This window comes from Zingiber officinale, chromosome 3B (genome assembly GCF_018446385.1).
Source record: "Zingiber officinale cultivar Zhangliang chromosome 3B, Zo_v1.1, whole genome shotgun sequence".
NCBI lineage: Eukaryota > Viridiplantae > Streptophyta > Magnoliopsida > Zingiberales > Zingiberaceae > Zingiber > Zingiber officinale.
In genome coordinates, this window is record NC_055991.1 from 22006042 (window position 1) to 22022201 (window position 16160).

At 41.2% G+C, this 16160-nt stretch overlaps 1 non-coding gene across 1 annotated transcript; it reads left to right on the forward strand.

The window, feature by feature from the left end:
- Positions 1–21: 21 nt before the first annotated feature.
- On the forward strand, positions 22–149 carry LOC121968967. Its single transcript, XR_006108470.1, has one exon. It is a non-coding gene; the product is annotated as a U11 spliceosomal RNA (small nuclear RNA).
- The last annotated feature ends 16011 nt before the right edge of the window (positions 150–16160 follow it).

The following is a 16160-nucleotide window of genomic DNA, read 5'->3' on the forward strand; positions in this document are numbered from 1 at the left end:
GGAGGTGCTTTGGGAACAGATTAAAAGGGTCGGTTGGCTATGTATGCCACGCTCGTCTTTCAATTGATGAGTGCTGTATGGTTATCAAGACATATGGCCGACACAATTTGTGGAATCAGATGGGGTTGGCTCGCTCGGCCGACCCTACAATTCATATTTTCTAAGTTTTCAAATATATATTATTTTTATTTAGCTCGAGTCAATTACTTGGAATGTTAACTGACCATTATTAAAAAAATTTGGTTATTGTTTTATTCAATTTTTAAAGGTTGGGCTCTATTCAAATATATATTTATTTATTTATTATTTATTTAAATGAGTATTGATAAATGAGAAGAGCGAAAAATATAAATTTCTAGCTCAGGGATTGAACCTTCTTTCTACCGTTTTTAATTTAATTTAACGAAGTCCAATTCGTTAAAAAAATTTCTTTCTTTTCTTCCCGGCAAAGAGAAGAGAATCATCCAACCCAATTGCTCAGCTACGGAACTCAACTATTGGAGTGAAATTGCGTGGCTCGTCTCCATTGCTCCCAGTGAATAAATACAGCGAAGGAGGCTTCAAACTCAGCGAAAGATTCAATCCGTCTCCTTTCAAGTTGCTCTGACTTGTACACTCTAGCTCCTTTTTCCCGTCCCTTCAGCCACGACCCCTAAACGAGTACACTTCCTTTAAGTAGATCGAAAATTCTAGGTAGCGATAAATCCCCCTCAAAATTCACGACTACAACATCTAGATATATATATTAGATTGTTCAGTCTTTTAATTATTGGGTTAGTAAATGATTGAGAATTTGATTTCTTTTGATTTGAGAGTGCTATAACATCTGGAGTGACGGTTGTGTATATGAAAATATTTACATTGATTGAACATTTTTTTGGGGTTTCTATACATTCCGTCTCTCTATTTCTTAGCAACCAAACAAGTTATGTTTATTCTACTATTTTTTTTTTGCTGAATATTATGGGGAATTCAATCAACTAAAAGTTTGAATTAAAGAGTCAGATGGGGTACCTTGCCTTCTTTTTTTTTTTTTGCTCAGTTTATTGCTTTAATTTTGGGTCGTGTTCAACTAATGAATGTATTTCATCAGTTTGAGGTTGAATATTATGTTTTCCTATTTTTTTTTCTTTTACTTAACTAATGAAATTTTAAATATTAAATTATTATTTCATGATATCATCAAAGAGCAGCAGCATCAACAATACTAAATTTGAAAATGTAACATATAAGGAATGCATACTAAAAGCATTGATGCTAGTATCTATAAAATTCAAAAAGACTATTATGAATGTAAGCATCATAACTAGTTAAAGTTAGTGTTGATCGATATATTTGATGAAGACAACAATCATATATATTTAGGAGATTGGTAAGAATAGACGGTCAAGGTAAGGGAGTGAACATACTTTTTTATCATGAATATAATATGAAAAATTAGAATGTACAGAAATTGGTTTTGATATTAGTGATTGTGAACTTAATGTTTTTGGCTGTGTACCTAATTTATTTGATTGTTCATCTAGTTAAGCAATGGTTAATTAGTGTTATGTTGTAATGTGATAAAAAAAATATAATTTTGGAAACACAATATACTTGATGGTTATAATATGTTTGCCAAATATGGCTCTTATGCTTGCCAGATAGAGCTTGTCAACATTTTTTTTTTATTGTGAAAATTTTTTACTTGCCAGAGTTCAGTTGTACTGTTATGCTTGCCAGATATGGTTGTTATGCCTTCAAAATTTTTCTTTTACCAAAAAAAAAACCTAAGACTTGTAAATAATTATTTTTCAAACAAAAGTATCCTGTTTCCTATGCTTTTTGGGAAAAAAGCACAATTAAACACTGCAAAATATGTATGATAAGGTGAAATATGGTTGTTTATGTAACGCCTGTTTTTTTTTTTTTGGCTTACCTTACTTGATACGTGTATGGACGTTTCGGAAATTTTCAATATCCGTACATAAATTAATAAAAATCATATTCCCAACTTCATTATAGAATAATTTTACCATAACCGAAAGTACCATTCATTAACCTGAATCTAACACACTACCATGGAAATAACGACTGACTAATGTGGAAACGTAAATTGGAAAATAATTTTACCACAATCGAAAGTACCATACATTAACTTGAATCTAACACACTACCATGGAAATAACGACTGACTAATACAGAAACGTAAATTGGAAGATCTTCAGGTTGTACTGTCACTGTGCCGAGCTCTCTCACTTGTCATAGCCTCCTTTCTTATTTACCTCTGATCCTGTCCGAAAGCTGAATCAATGGACGCTGGGCACGTGGGGCTCTCCGGTTGCTGACGTAGATCTTCGACTGGTCGTGTGGAGCTCCGGGGAACCTGCAAAGAAGTCGGGCCGGGAAAGGGTTCCCGGCGACGACCCTCCGACGCTCAAGTCAGAAAGATGAACAATAAGAAAGTGGCTCCAGGGATCCTTGATTGCATACCTCCGGTGAAGTCTAATGGCCTTTATATAGAGCCACGGGAACTTGGTGCACACAAACCGAGGTGTACATGTGTCATATCCCATACCGCAGCATGGGCTTGTCAGAAGAGCATGTCTGACTCCATACTGCTACAGTCTGAGCGTCTCCTTGATGGGACAGCAGAACATTCGATCGCACCATACTGAGTATGGTCTGGTCTTTGAACATGCCTGTTGTCAGCAACAGGGGTTACTGAGATGACGTTCACACTGTCCTCTACTCTTTGACTTCCTCTTCTCGGATCGACCATCAAGCCGCTCGGCCAGAGCATTCGTCTTTGGTCCGGCATAGGTGGTCGTCCGTCCGGGAAGGTTGAGGGTCGTCCGTCCACTCGGCTCGTATCGCCTGAAACCCTGGCCGAGCGGACAACCGCTCGGCCTTCACTCTTGATTTGCAATGCGCCCGAGCGGACTATCCGCTCGGCCATATGATCCGAGCGGACTATCCGCTCGACCATATGATCTTTTTCCCTTGGAAATTTGGGCTCACGGCCAGCTGGTTACTCTCTCGGGTGAAAATCATTGCCTAGTGCTCGGCCTGTCCCGCCCGCTCGTCGAACCCATGGGATTGACCCCCTTTGACTGTTGACCTCCACGCATCGTTGACCTTTGACTGTTGACCTCCACGCGTCGTTGACCTTTCCCTCATGAGGGTCCTCCGGCCTTACCACCGGATCAACCTCATTACGTGAAATAATTAGATCTATGAGTCTAAATACTCAGCACGTTCAAACCATAATGAGTAATAATCAATACACATAATTGTGTGCAACGAAATAAACCATAATGTCCCCAAACTTCTAACTTTCAACCTATATTGCATAAGCATAAACATACATGGACATAAATATGAACATGACATGACCATAATTTAACATAAATATAAACATAACATGAACATAAATGTGAGCATAAACATAGCATAAACATGAACTTAATAAGAACATAAACATGAACATAATCATAGCATAAACCAATGACATGATCGTAAACATAAGCATGAACATAAACTTTAACATAATCATGAGCATAAATGACCTGTATGAATCCCCGCGTTCCCATTCGGTGCTATAAATGCTATTTGTTATGGAACCCTGCAAAGCCTATCAACTTCACCTGAACGACCTATATGCTTATAACTCGCCCGATCGGGTTGAGAGTCTTTGACACTTAGTAATTTTTCATTCAAAACTTCCTGCATCCTTGGAATGAACCTTTTTACAAACTACATAATTTTAGTCACCAACTTACTACCCAGTCCGACAGGGCTGCAGATGGTTCGTGCTCCATGACCGATCCAACTTCCTTTCATTCTCGTCTTGTATATAATAAGACACTGAGTTGAGATTCTGAATCACTCTGTATGGTCATCGCCATGGAGCCTTCAGTTTTCCTATGTCGTCGACCGACTTGACTCTTTTTCAGACTAAGTCGCCAACCTGAAATGATCTTAGCATAACTCGTCTGTTGTAACTTTGCTTCATCCTTTCCCGGTAAGCCATCATCCGAACGACTGCCTTGTTTCTAACTTCATCTATTAAATCTAGCTCCATGAGGCACTACTCGAAATTATCCTTATCGTAGAGATGCACTTGATCATACTCAACTCCCATCTCAACCAGCACCACAACCTCTTCTCAGTATACCAAGTGGAATGGAGCTATTCCGGTCACTTCTTGGGGCATGGTGCAATAGGCCCACAACATGCTTGGTAACTCATCCACCCAGCTCCCTCCGACATGGTCGAGCTGAGTCTTGAGTCCTTTGAGGATTTCTCTATTGGTAATCTCCGTATGACCATTGCTTTGGGCATAAGCCACCGAAGTGAAGGCCTGCGTAATGCCATGGCTGTTGCACCACTCTCTAAGCCTTCATCCTTGAAACTGCCTCCCATTGTCAGAGACGAGTCTATGAGGCACGCCGAATTGGCAAATGATATTTTACCATAGAAACTTTATACCCATCTGCTAGGTTATCTTGGCTAGCAGTTTGACTTCTATCCATTTAGAGAAATAGTCTACCTCTACGAGGAGGAATTTCCTTTGTCCGGTCACCATTAGAAATGACCTTACAATGTTCATGCCCCATTGGTCAAACGGACAGAACACCATGATATTTCAGCTCCTCAGTTGGCTATGTGGTATGTTTTGATACTTCTGACAATATAGGAAGGTTGCCACTGTTCGCACAGCGTCGGCTTTAGTGGGCCAGAAATACCCTGCCAGCATAATTTTTCTTGCCAACGATCGACTGTCCGGGTGACTCCTGCAAGAGCCTTGGCGAACTTCTTGCAAAATATACTGAATATTCTCTAATCTGACGCACTTGAGCAGAGGCGTTGAGTAGATTCTCTTGTACAGGTGGTCCCCAATTAACGTGAACTGTCCATCCCTTTTTTTAGTAACCGCGCCTGCTCCCGGTCGCTCGGCAAGTCACCCGATCAGAGAAATCCGATCAGAGGAGTTCTCCAATCACTAGCAGCTCCTCCGGTCAGTCTATCAATGCACGCTACTAACATCACTTGCTCGATTGGTCCATTCATAACTACTGGAGTAAAGGAACTTGCTAACTTTGCCAGTTCGTCCGCATATTGATTCTCCACTCGGGGGATCTTTTGAACAATAACTTCTTGAGACCTAGCCTTTAACTTTTCGAACGCCTCTGCTAAAGCCTCAACCTTGCATTGTTTATTTCAAAAATCCCAGAGAGTTGCTGCGCTGCCAATTGAGAGTCTGAGTGGATAAGGACTCGCGAAGCTCCGACATGCCTTGCTGCTTGCAGACCGGCTATCAGCACCTCATACTCTGCCATGTTGTTTATAGCTCTGTAGTCTAGCCGAATGGACAGCTGCATTCGATTAATACATGGTGATATCAGGAGTATGCCCACGTCACTCCCTTGCTGAGTGGACGATCCATCCACATAAATCTTCCAAGTTACTTCCCGCTCGATGTTTTGCACCTCCGTCACAAAATCAGCTAAGGCTCGCGCCTTGATCACCGACTGAGATTGATAATGGATATCAAATTCGCTTAACTCCGTGATCCATTTAATTAGTCGGTCGAATGCTTCTGGGTTAAGGAGGACTTGCCCTAGAATGCTATTAGTCAACACAATTATTAGATGCGACAAAAAGTAAGGGCGTAACCTTTTGTTGGAATGTATACTAAAAGCCTACCTTTTTGTATAAACATTTATTTAGAAATAAGAATCACATTGGTCAAATGTCTACATTTATGCTAATTGTAGTTGTTCATTTAATTTATATTGAAGATAACATGGTGTGAGGAGACACACAGAAGATCATGTTATCAGATCCTTATAAATTATAAACAGTTGCTCACAACCAAGATGGTATGAGACAAACCATTGGAGTGGTTATAGTGTAATTAGGTATTAGTTTATCTTGACTAATAAATTACACTAGTACACAATGAGTGTATTAAGCAGGACCATTTGAGGTAGTTTCTTTTATACTGACTCTTTAAAAGAACAAGACCTCTGTTATTATGGAAGTGCATGCTCTTAATTATGATATAATAACAAGCACGTATACTTAATATTTATTTCTTTAATTTATCAAAGGGTGCGATTTAATTCGATAAATCAATAGGCTCGATAAGTTGGGAAATGATATTATTTATATGGTGTGTTGTTGATTATAGAATGAAACTGTGTCCTAGTAATCTAGGTTGATAATGCCCCATTGAGGAGCTCATTAGGATTGTCATATAAACGCTGCAGGTGGACTTAGTCTGTCATGACAGTAAGGATGAGTGGTACTACTCTTGGAGCTAGATATTAATTAAGTGAGTTGTCAGTAACTCATTTAATTAGTGGACATTCGATATCTTAAACATAAGAAGATTAACACACTCATAATAAGAAGAAGCCCATAATATAATTTGGGATTGGTGCGGTAGTTCAATAATAGGTCTTTAGTGGTATGAGTTATTATTGATGAACTTGAGTTGGGTGTTCGGGGCGAACACGGAAAGCTCAAGCTCATCGGGAGACCAAAACCAATTCCTCCTCTCGGTCCCTATTGTAGCCTCTTATATATAGTCTTATATCCAACCAAAGTCTAGCCTCTTAGCCCATGCTAGGGGCCGACCCCTATCCTTGCTTGGAGCCCAAGTAAGGGGCCGGCCAAGCCAAGCATGGGGCTCAAGCTAGGGCCGACCAAGCCTTGCTTAGTGCCCAAGCAAGTGGCCGACCAAGTAAGGAAAGGAAAGGGAATTTTATTAAAAATAAAATTTTGATAAAATTTTTCCTTTTATGTTTTTATCCACATGGTTTTAAAAGAGAGTTTTAATTTTGAAATCTTTCCTTTTATAGATTTTCTACAAAGGATTAAAAGAGAGATTAGATATCTTTCCTTATTTGTAGATATCTATAATGTTAAAAGAAAGATTTTAATTTTAAAGAAAACTTTCCTTTTTGTAACCATGATATAAAAGGATTTTTATTTTAATCTTATCTTTTATAGATATCTATAAAAGAATTTAAAAGAGAGAGATTTTAATTTATAAAACATTCCTTTTATAGCTAACCACAAAAGGGATATTTTAAAGAGAGATTTTAATTTTTGTTTAAAATCTTTCCTTGTTTGTTTTACAAGAGGTGGATGGCCATATCATGTATAGAAAAGGAAGTTTATAAAAGAGAGGTAAAGGGTGCCTTCATGGAACACAACTTCTATTCTATTGTTCCTCTCTCTTTTCCTTTTGGTGGCCGACCCTCTTCCTTTCTCTCTTCTCCTTTGTTTTCCACATTGTGGCCAGCGGCATTAAGACTACTAGGAGCTTTGGTGGCCGGTTACTAGGAGGAGAAGAAGAAGAGAAAGGAGGCCCTCTTGTCTAGATCCCTTTGGTGGCCAGAGCTTGGAGGAAGAGAAGAAGACATTGGTGGATTTCTTCTTGGTAGATCGTCGCCCACACGACGTCCAAGAGAAGGAGAGGAATACAATAGAAGGTCAAGAGGTTTTTGTTTACAAAGAAAGGTATAACTAGTTGCTTTATTCCGCATCATACTAGTTTTCTTTGTACGAATTTTTGAAATACTAAACACAAGAGGCTAACGATTCTAGGCAATCGATTTTATATTTCGATTATGTGTTTCTTTTGTTTTTCGATCTTGTGATTCGATTGTTCTTAGTTGTTAAACCTAGGGTTATTATAAGGAGATTAAATATTGAATTTCGTTGAAAGACTTTGTCTAGGAAGTGGTGGATGATCTCATACCCAAGAAGGCCTAATACCTTGCCATGTTTAACCTGGAAGCCGATCTCTGAAATAAATATTTAATTAACTTTGTAACATTGGTGAATTTGGATTAATAATGTTAAGCATCGTTTGCGATCCAAGTCTAAACCTCTAAGAACAGATAAGTTGAATTTGGAATCAATAATGTTAAGTTCTGTTTGCGATTCCAAATTTAATTTCTAAAGAACACAATAGGTTGCTAGGAAAGGTTCGGGACTTGTACAAAATTTTTGTATAGGGGAACTAGTACGATATTTCGAGTAGCAACCAACACCTCCGAGCGACGAGGACTATCCCATACGCCAGCTTCTCGAGACATGTGTAGCGAAACTCAACATCTTTCAACATATGACTTAAATAATACACTGACTGTTATTCAGTGTGTTCTGCCGCACCAACACTGAGCCAACCGTCCGCTTTATTGATGACAGGTACATCCAGAGTGGTTCTCCAGCTATAGGTTTCACTAATACAGGTAAAGAAGTTGGATAAGTCTTGAGCTCCTCTTGAGCTCCTCTAATGCCATATCGCACTTGACATCCCATTGGAATTTCATTGATTGACACAGAACCTTGAAGAAATGGTGACTCTGATCAGAGGATTTGGATATGAATCTTGATAGAGCAGTATTTCGTTTGGTCAGCCATTGAGCTTCCTTCAGATTGCGTGGAGGTGACAAGTCTTAGAACGCTTTCACTTTGCTTGGATTTGTCTCGATCCCTCGTTCGGTAACTATATAACAGAGAAAGTGTTCGCTCCTTGCTCAGAATAGACACTTGTTTGGATAAAGCTTGATTTCGTACCTCCTCAGCGTTCGACAGGTTTTTTCATGTCTACACAAAGGTCAGTGGCTCAAAGGGATTTTATTAAAATGTCATCGATGTATACCTCCATGTTCTGGCCGATCTGCCTTCGGAACACCTTGTTCATCAACCTCTGGTATGTGGCTCCAATGTTTTTTAGTCCACACGGTATCACATTATAGCAGAAGGTTCCGTCAATCATTATAAAGCTGACCTTTTCTTGTTTTTCTCTGGCGAGCGAGACTTGGTGGTAGCCTTGGTACACATCCAGCATGCAAATCAGCTCGCAGCCGGTTGTGGAGTCCATCATTTGATCAATGCATGGTAGCGGGTAGTAGTCCTTCAGGCAGACCTTGATCTAATCCCGAAAGTCAATGTAGACCCGTCATTTATTACCCTTCTTAGATACTAGCACCACATTAGTTAGCTAGGTGGGGAATTGGACTTCACTTATGTGGTCGACCTCTGACAATTTTTCTACTTCTGCCCAGATGATCTAATTTTACTTAGAGCTGAAGTTTCTTTTCTTTTACTTAACTGGCTTGACGTCTGATCGGATGTGCAACTCATGTTGTACAGTGGTTGGCAAGATGTCCGGGAGCTCGTGTGTTGCCCATGCGAATACATCATGATTTTGACTTAGACAGGCTACTAACTTCTCCTTCTTTTCTACAGCCAAATCGACTGCTATGAAAGTGGTAGCCTCTGGTTGGGTTGGGTGAACTTGGACCTTTTCTTTCTCGTCATACACCAGCGCCGACAGTTCCTCTAAGATTGCATTTACCTCTAACCGCTAGGCCTTTCGAGCGGCTTTTGACTCGGTCTTGACCATCTCGACGTACATCGCCAAGTGGCCAGCTAGTTGCCCTTTACTTCACCAACCGAGTTCTTAACGGGGAACTTGATCTTCTGGCAGAATGTAGAAATGATCGCCCAAAACTCATTCAAGGCCGGTTAGCCCAATATGACGTTGTAGGCGGAAGGAGCGTCCACAATGATGAAGTTTGTCATCCTCGTTCCTCTAAGCAACTTATCTCCAAGGGATATGGCCAGCCGAGCCTGACCGATCGATAATATTTTGTTGCTGGTGAACCCGTATAAGGGAGTCGTCATGGGCCGCAACTCGCTTCGGTCTATTTGTAGTTGGTCGAACGTCTTTTTGAAAATAATATTCACTGAACTATCTGTATTTGCAAAAGTACAGTGAATATTATAGTTAGCAATTACCGCTTTGATGATTAAGGCATTATCGTGAGGGACTTCCACTCCCTCCAAGTCTCGAGGACTAAAGCTAATTTCCGGTCCTTCTGCTATTGCTCTGCTACACCCAATGGAATAGATCTCCAGGCGCCGATCGTGTGACTTCCGAGCTTGATTTGAGTCGCCATCAGTCGGGCCCCTTGCAATCATTCCTATATTGCCATGACTGACGTTGTGGCAGTTCTCCTCTTCCCGAGATGAGACTCGCGGCTACTCAGCCGATGCCGATGTTCTTTGGCTCTGTGTCGAATGTCGGTGCTCTTTGCAGAGGGCCTTCTCTCTTCATGCCGCTCTCCTGGTCACCTGTGATGGTGTAGATCAGGGGATGAGGACCGACACTGTGATCTTGGGGAGGCCGCTCGGCGGGGCTTTAGCTTGAGACTGTAACAGTCTATGGTGTTATGCGTCGCTACCTGATGGAATGAGGAGAAGAGCGGTGCCCATTATCCTCTTTCGATGGATCTTCCCCGCTCGGCTTCCACATGCTGGATCGTGTGTGTATGGGGCTCTGGGTGCTGTTGTGCTGCTCTACTCGGGGCCCCTTTGTGGTGGTTTGAATGGGCCATTTGGCGTTCTAGGATGGCTGTTGGCTTAGGGATCGGTTCCTTCCTCCGAGCCACCTAGGCCTCTTCAACATTGATGTACTTGGTAGTTCACCTGAGTAAGTGATCAAAGTCTCGTGGGGGTTTCCGAATGAGCGAACGAAAGAACTCGCACTCTAAAAACCCCTGTGAGAATGAACTTACAAGGATCTCCGGAGTAGCCGATGGGACCTCCATAGTCACTTGGTTAAATCTTTTAATGTAGACCTACAGGTCTTCCTTGGGCCCTTGCTTAACTTCAAACAAGTTGACATTTATCTTCTAGAGACGGTGACTGCTCGTGAATTGTTATAGGAACACCGAGTGCAAATCCTTGGAACTGCAAATCAATCCAATTAGCAGCCACCTGAACCACCTCTGCGCTGATCCAGATAGCGTGGTGAGGGAAACCCGACATTTGACTTAGTCGGTGTATTGATGGAGCATGGCCATGTTGTCAAACTTGATGATGTGATCCTCGGAATTGGTCGCCTCCGTGTATTCTCCAATGGTTAACGGCGTGTAATGTCATTGCAACTGATCGCCCATGATCTCCTGAGAGAATTTTATGTTTATCCGTTCGAGAGATCAATCGTCGAGCCTTGGTGCATGCTTTACCCTTTCGCTCGTCCCGAGCGGGCGCATTATCCGATGAGAATCCTTGGGCCCTATCCGCTCGACTTTGTTCCTCTAAAGGGGTGCAGAACAACACTCGGTGATAGGGGATTGGTGCATTCAGTGCATCTCTAAATATGCCAGTCGGCTTGTTGTTCGCCTTACGAGAGGCGGGGTTTTCCTCTCGATCTCTATGGTTGGATTACTAGTTGGTTGCCAATGTCGCGGGTTCATTCACATGGCGATTGACTATTGCTTGCTACTGCTGCTCCAACATCTTAGTCACTTGTGCTTGTATCAGCATTTCCAACTCCTCTTGCATCAATGCCATGGTGGTGAGTCATCCAACGTCCTCATCTCTACGTTTCAGATTCAAGTAAATTTCTCATAAATGGTGCTAAATATAATCTTGTCCAGAAACAACGAAGATGGCCAGCTGGGGATGTGACTTTGAAGTTGATGCGGTGAAGACTCCACGTAACCCTGTAACACGAAAACATTAGTGCCGGGCTGGGAAAGAGTTCCCGGCGTTGACTCTCCGATACTCAAGTCAATGTTCAGTGATTTCAAAAAATGGAGAACTATAACTACAAGATGTAGAAGATGAAGTTGTGCATACCTTTTCCTATAGAGGAGAACCCTCTTTTTGTTGGTGCAGCGAGGTCGGCAAGAGGAGAGGGGTGAATTGCCTGAAAATAAAGAATACCCTCCTCAAACTTTCAACTCAAAAAATAGCAACAATAAAATAAAAAATAAACAGTAATAAAAGAGAGATAGGGAATTTAACTTGGTTACAACCCAGGGAATTGTTAATCCAAGGCAGTCGAACAGAAGGCAGTCGAACAACTCTACTAGAATGTCTCCTTCACTGTAGGCGAAGAAGCCTTTTTACACACTAAGAACACTCAGAAGTTGCTAGGAAGTTGTTACTCAGTTGAATGGATAATTTCCTAGCTCCAAGGCCTTTATATAGCTCTTGGAAATCCTATCTCGAGTGTTGAGGGCGCCTCCAACGAGGTTGAGGGTTCCTCCAAGGGGTTTAACCAGATAAAACTCTATCCGATTGCAAACGACCACTTTGGCCAGGTCGAAGGCGCCTCCAATGGCCTTGAAGGCGCCTTGAACTGGTTGAGGGCACCTTCAAGCCAATGAAGGTGCCTCTAATACTACAGGCAGTGCAGGCGCCTTAAGCACTTCGTTGAAGACACCTCCAGCTAGCTGTTCTAGCTCCTTTGGGCTTGTTTTCTTCTTCCGAGGCTCCGATTGCTTGGATGATTGCGGCCAACTGAAATAGGGTTTACCCGAATCCAATATCCGGCCTTCTCCTCGAACAGGCTTCCAACCCGGCTTCTCACCCTCGAATGCCGTGCACGTTCTTCTCGTCCATGGTGTACTTTTCCGTAGCTCTTTCGCCCTTCGGATGCACCGAGCCCGTCGACTTCCTTCTCGCTAGCTACATCTTCCGCTAGACTTCCTGCGCTCCTAAGCTCCTACACACTTAGACACAGGGATCAAATAACAAACAAGACCTAACCTAACTTGGTTGATCACATCAAAATAACCACGAGGTCCAACAATCTCTCCCTTTTTGATGTGCATCAACCCAAATTCAAGTTAGGGGGGAAAACAGACAAGAAGTAATTTAAAGAAATTACTAAACTAACATTTTATGCAGAAAGGTTACAATAAAAGAATTTGCAATACTCAGAAAAAGAAATTTTTATTTTTTAACTCTTCCTAAACTAACTCTTCCTAAACTTGTTCCTGTCTCTCCCCCTTTGATCACAGCAAAAAAAATGGGATCATAATTTTCAAGTAGAAGTTTTCTAAGGAAAAGTTAAAAAAAAATCTCAAAATAATTTCTAAGTTAAAAAAAACTTTTTGAAAATTTTCTAAGTGAAACTTTAGGTAAGATTTAAACAAAAATTTCTAATTTAAGAAGAAATTTTAATTTTGAAAAAAAAATATTATTTGAGAATTTTTCTAAGTAAAAATTTTATGCATGAAACATTTTTCTAAGTATAAAAATAATTTTTTTAAAAAAATGTTTGATTTTTTTTTAAAAGAATTATTTAATTCTAATTTTAATGTTTTACCAGAAAGTTAATTAAACATTTTTATTTCAATATTTTGGCTTCCAGGTTATGGTGAGGCACTAGACCTTCTTGGTTATTGGAGCAACAACCACTTCTTTAGATAAAACCTCATAAATAAATTTTAACATTTAATTTTCTCGCTGAAAGCTTTAAAAAAAATTTAGTCTAGAAAAGATTTTGAAACTCAGTAAAGGTTCCTTCCTACTGGATTAATCAAGAACTTAGGGGGTATATAACTTTCAGAAACTTTCCTAAGTTGTCCCTGATGTTTTCTAATGTACCAGTTTAATTTCCATATAACTTGAGTCTTGATTTTGTAAATTTATTTAAGCATGCATAATTATTTTTCAAAATTTTAATTTCTCATTTTCTAATTTTAAATTATCGTACATTTTTAGTGGGCATGCTTTTGCTAAGTTTAATTTTAATTCATTATTCTCCTTTTCTAATTTAACTAAGTCTTTAGTGAGAACTTTTATGAATTGAAAGGATTGCTTGGGAGTCAGATTACATACCTCACTTACCTCTATATCTGATGCTCCCCCTTTATAGTAGCTTTCTTTTTCTGATGATACTCCCCCTTCATCTATGCTCATCTCTGAGCTGGTTTCTTCGAAAAGATGGTTGACCATCAGTGCTAATCCCGAGAAGGCTTCGACTTCTGATTCCGAGGATGATGATTCATCCCATGTAGCCTTCAGACTTTTGCGCTTTGAGGTCGTCGGCTTTTGAAACTTCTCCTTGTCCCTTTTCTTTAGTCTTGGGCAGTCATCCTTGATGTGCCCTTCCTCGTTGCAGTTGTAGCAACGAATCGTCCTTTTGTTGCGTTGATGTCTTTTTGACTGCGATCTAAATTTATTAGTTTTAATAAATTTATTCAATTTTCTTACTAATAGAGCCGCTTCAGACTCGTCGATCGACGCTTCAGAGTCGGGATTGCCCTTTTCGACTTGGAGAGCAATATTGAGATTTAGCTTTGCTTGACTTGGCCATGCAATTCAAGACTCGTGAAGTTCGAAGGTAGAAAATAGGTTTTCTAAAGTACTTACCTCAAAGTCCTTAGAGATGTAGTATGCATCTACTAAGGAAGCCCATTCTGGAGATCTTGGGAAGGCATTGAGTGCGTACCGGATCGAGTCTCGGTTTGTTACCGATTCTCCAAGGTTATTTAGTTGAGTTATCAGCTCTTTTATTCTTGCTTGGAGTTCCGTTACCTTCTCGCTGTTGTTCATCCGGAGATTTGTCAGTTGAGTCCGGATGATGTCCCGCCTTGCTAGCTTCGCTTCTGAAGTGCCTTCGTGGAGCTCCAGAAATTTTTCCCAGAGGCTTTGGCGGAGTCGTAGCTTCCGATCCGACTTACCTCCTAGGGTGACAGAACGTTGAGCAGGTGAAATTCTGCCTTTTCATTGGCCACGAAATCGGCTTGCTCCTTCTTCGTCCACTGATACTCTTCTTTGTCTTTTGGAGCTGTAAACCAAATTTCATAGTTAGAAGAATGTCAAAATCTATTTAAAAAAATACCTCTATTCTTCATCTCCATGTAGCGAAGTCTTTGTCGAATTTTGGGGATGAATGTTTGTTTCGGCCATCGTCTTGATCTTTGTGCTTTAGTCGGTGGTTAGTCCTTTTGAGACGGTCTGACTCTAATACCACTTGTTGGTACAGCGGGGTCGGCAAGAGGAGAGGGGTGAATTGCCTGAAAATAAAGAATACCCTCCTCAAACTTTCAACTCAAAAAATAGCAACAATAAAATAAAAAATAAACAGTAATAAAAGAGAGACAGGGAATTTAACTTGGTCACAACCCAGGGGGTTGTTAATCCAAGGTAGTCGAACATCTCTACTAGAATGTCTCATTCACTGTAGGCGGAGAAACCTTTTTACACACTAAGAACGCTCAGAAGTTGCTAGGAAGTTGTTACTGAGTTGAATGAATAATTTCCTAGCTCCAGGGCCTTTATAAAGCTCCTGAAAATCCTATCTCGTGTGTTGAGGGCGCCTCCAACGAGGTTGAGGGTGCCTCCAAGGGGTTTGACCGGATAAAACTCTATCCGATTGCAAACGACCACTTTGGCTAGGTCGAAGGCGCCTCCAATGGCCTTGAAGGCGCCTTGAACTGGTTGAGGGCACCTTCAAGCCAATGAAGGTGCCTCCAATACTGCAGGCAGCGCAGGCACCTTCAGCACTTCGTTGAAGATGCCTCCAACTAGCTGTTCCAGCTCCTTTGGACTTGCTTTCTTCTTTCGAGGCTCCGATTGTTTGGATGATTGCGGCCAACCGAAATAGGGTTCACCCGAACCCAATATCCGACCTTCTCCTCGAGCAGGCTTCCAACCCGGCTTCTCATCCCTCGAACGCCGTGCACGTTCTTCTCGTCCATGGTGTACTCTTCCGTAGCTCTTTCGTCCTTCGGACGCACCGAGCCCATTGGCTCCCTTCTCGTGCCGTTCTTCTCGCTAGCTACGTCTTCCGCTCGACTTCCTGCGCTCCTAAGCTCCTGCACACTTAGACACAGGGATCAAATAATAAACAGGACCTAACCTAACTTGGTTGATCACATCAAAACAACCACGGGGTCCAACACTTTTATAGTGCCATTGTAGTGTCTGTGCACACATCCCAAAATGTAGGTACATTTTCCTAGGTGTTCTTGGAAAAGACAAATCAAAAAGTACCTCTGACACTATTTCTTAAGCAGTCATACAATTCTCTGATGGACAACCTAGAAGTTTTTAAAGTACGATTGCTTACTGGACATGCCCTGCTATTAGCGACACAAACTCCCAAAAGAATATGAAAAGATATTTTAGCGAGGTCATGTATAGCCGACCGGAGTCCGCTCGGCTAGGTTGCCTCCACTCGGTAGTGTCCTTAGGACCTACTAGCTTGTCTCTTTCCTTGCTTCCTGACCGTCTGTTGGTTGCTATGCGGAATATCATACCGGTTCCCCTGTACAAAAATTTTGTACAAGTCCTGAACCTTTACTAATAACCTATTGTGTTCTTTAGAAATTAAATTGGGAATCGCAAAT